This window comes from Tupaia chinensis, unplaced genomic scaffold (assembly GCF_000334495.1).
Source record: "Tupaia chinensis unplaced genomic scaffold, TupChi_1.0 Scaffold000159_1, whole genome shotgun sequence".
Lineage (NCBI taxonomy): Eukaryota > Metazoa > Chordata > Mammalia > Scandentia > Tupaiidae > Tupaia > Tupaia belangeri.
The window spans coordinates 3,956,489-3,958,756 of record NW_006159630.1 but is presented as its reverse complement, the minus strand read 5'-3'; the positions used below and the strand labels follow the sequence as shown (position 1 = coordinate 3,958,756).

The 2,268-nt window shown below is 62.1% G+C and overlaps 1 long non-coding RNA gene across 1 annotated transcript in view; it reads left to right on the top strand.

Annotated features, from left to right (window-relative positions):
- LOC102487090 (uncharacterized) overlaps positions 1-2,255 on the top strand; it is a 10,759-nt gene extending 8,504 nt beyond the window's left edge. Inside the window, exons 3-4 of the long non-coding RNA XR_334131.3 lie at positions 341-444; positions 2,179-2,255. This is a non-coding gene — a long non-coding RNA (uncharacterized LOC102487090). The remainder of the gene's footprint in view (positions 1-340; positions 445-2,178) is intronic.
- The last annotated feature ends 13 nt before the right edge of the window (positions 2,256-2,268 follow it).

The following is a 2,268-nucleotide window of genomic DNA, read 5'->3' as shown; positions in this document are numbered from 1 at the left end:
CCCTGCCCTCCTCCAGAGCCGCTGGGGGCGGGGCCAGCCTCTGCTCCCTGTGGTGGTCTCACTGTCTTCCAGAAAGCTGCTCCATGAGCCTTGGTTTCCTGGACTCCGACTTCACGAAGTCCCAGGCTCCGGGCGTCTGCCGCCCCCATGCCCACGGGCTGGTACACCCCCCGCCTGGGGCCTTGAGGACAAGCAGAGCAGCAGGTCACTTCAGGGAAAGCTGTTCAGGTCCTGGTTCAGAGCCTGGGGTGTTGGGAGGGACCCGGGTCTCGTCCTGCGTGTCTGCAGCTCGGTGACACCGTGCCACTCCCCGCCCCTCTCTGGCTTGCCCCTCCGTCAGAAAGGAACCTGCCAGGCTGCTGCTGAAGGCTCCTGATTAGACGGGCAGGGCACCCTGTGGCCAACATCCTCCTGCAGGCTTCGTGAGGACCACCGACGGGGGAGGTACAGGAAGGGAGGGACTCTGGGTGGTCCCCAGACCAGGTTGGGCACGGCAAATCTTCCTGGGGAGCCTGCTCGCATTCTGCGGTGTCTGTGCTGGAGGGTGGCTGGGCCGTGGCTGAACCGGAGTCAGGGGCCTCCAGGAGGGAGACGTCCCCTTCCGGGCTTGTCGCTGGGAGGACAGGATCCATACCCCACCTGTAGCTGCTAGGGTCTGTAGCAGGGCTGGGTGCTTCTGGCCAGGCCCTGGGCCTGTGGGAAGGTCAGAGTGGGCAGTGTGTCCTGGGAACCCAGCCGGCTCTGCCCCCCTGCCAGGCTGCCCACTGCACTCTTTGGCCTCCTGTTCCCAGGCAGGGTTGGGAGAGGCCCCAGCCTGTCCTGTCTGAGCTGGAGTGACCTGAGCCACTGCTTGGAGTGGCATCTGAGATGGGCGGGTGGGGGTCGAGTATGATGCTGTGAGGGGAGTGGGCTCCTGGGGGCAAAGATCTGTCTCCCCTGGGCTGTCCTGAAGGCCGAATGACCATTGTCAGGCAAGGTGGGCATGCGTGTGAGTGCATGTATGTGTGTGGGCTTGTGCGTGTTTGAATCTTAAACAAAGACACGCCGTTAGAAGCCTGGCAGAGAGCAGCCCACGGTCCGTGTCCACTCTGCCCTCCCTGCGCCCCATCTCTGAGCTGGCGGGGGGTGGGGGGTGGCAGGATAGTCTCACTTCCCTGTGAGTGGCCAGCAGAGGCTGAGAGAGGAGTGACCAGCCAGGACCGTGCACAAGGGCCAGTGTCCTAGTGGCTCTCCCTCCCCGTCCGCTGTCCCTTCTCCAGGCCTGCTCCCTGGGGTCTGGGGCACTGTCTGGAGAGCTCTGAGGTGGAGGCACCTTTCTTTCCATCTCCCTGTGGACAGCGCCGCCGGGGCAGCTGGCTCTGCTTCCCTGGCAGCTGGGCGGGGGTCGATCTGCTCAGGGCAAGGTGAGCCAGCGTCCCCAGAAGCAAATGCTGACTCTTCCCCGAGCACGAGGACTCGTTTTCCCCACTGAGCCCGGATCTCAGGTGGGGTGCAGTCGGTCCCTACTCCAGGCAAGCATGCCGTGCAGAGCGGGGCTGGGAGCTGGGGGTGGCCTCGCACTCTGAGGGCTGTGGGGCACCTCCTGGGGGCATCTCCCTGGCCTGCTGGGTACCCTGGGCTTCCTTCCGTAGCTGTCCTCAAGCGCCAGACCCTGTCCCCATGGCCAGCCCCTCGTGGTAGCCAGTCTCCAAGGTGGTCCCGTGACCCTGTCTCTGGCACTCACGGCTCGGGGAGCTGTTGATGTGTGCGGGATACTCTAAGGTTAGAGACCTGCCCTGAGATGCAGAATGCAAACATGAGTGAAGTCTGAAAAGAGAAGTTTTTAATAGAAAACTGGAGATTTTAGGGCCAGCAGGTGACACGGTAGTTAAGCTGCTAGACTCCCACTCCCCGTCTCTCTCTGTGGTCGAGTTGAAGAAAAATAACTAATACATACAATTAAATGAATACTTATTAAAAAAAAAAAAAGGAAAGGAAGAAAATGAAAGGTTTTAACAGAAAAATGCGTCCCATGCCAGGAAGGTGTCTGGGCGGGCAGCCCAGAGGACGACCGTGCGAGGACTGGGCCCGGTGTGCTCTCCTGGGGTGTGCTGTGGGTCTAGCAGGAAGGCCGTCACCGCAGCCAGCGGCTTTGTCGGCTCCCACAGGCTTCCTGGGTGCCTGTGTTCTCCTCGGCAGGTCAGGGGACGCTCGACCTGGCTGCAGGAGGTCACGCACACGCCCAGTGTAGACTTTGGAGGCTGAGCACGCACACGGGCACGGTTCTGG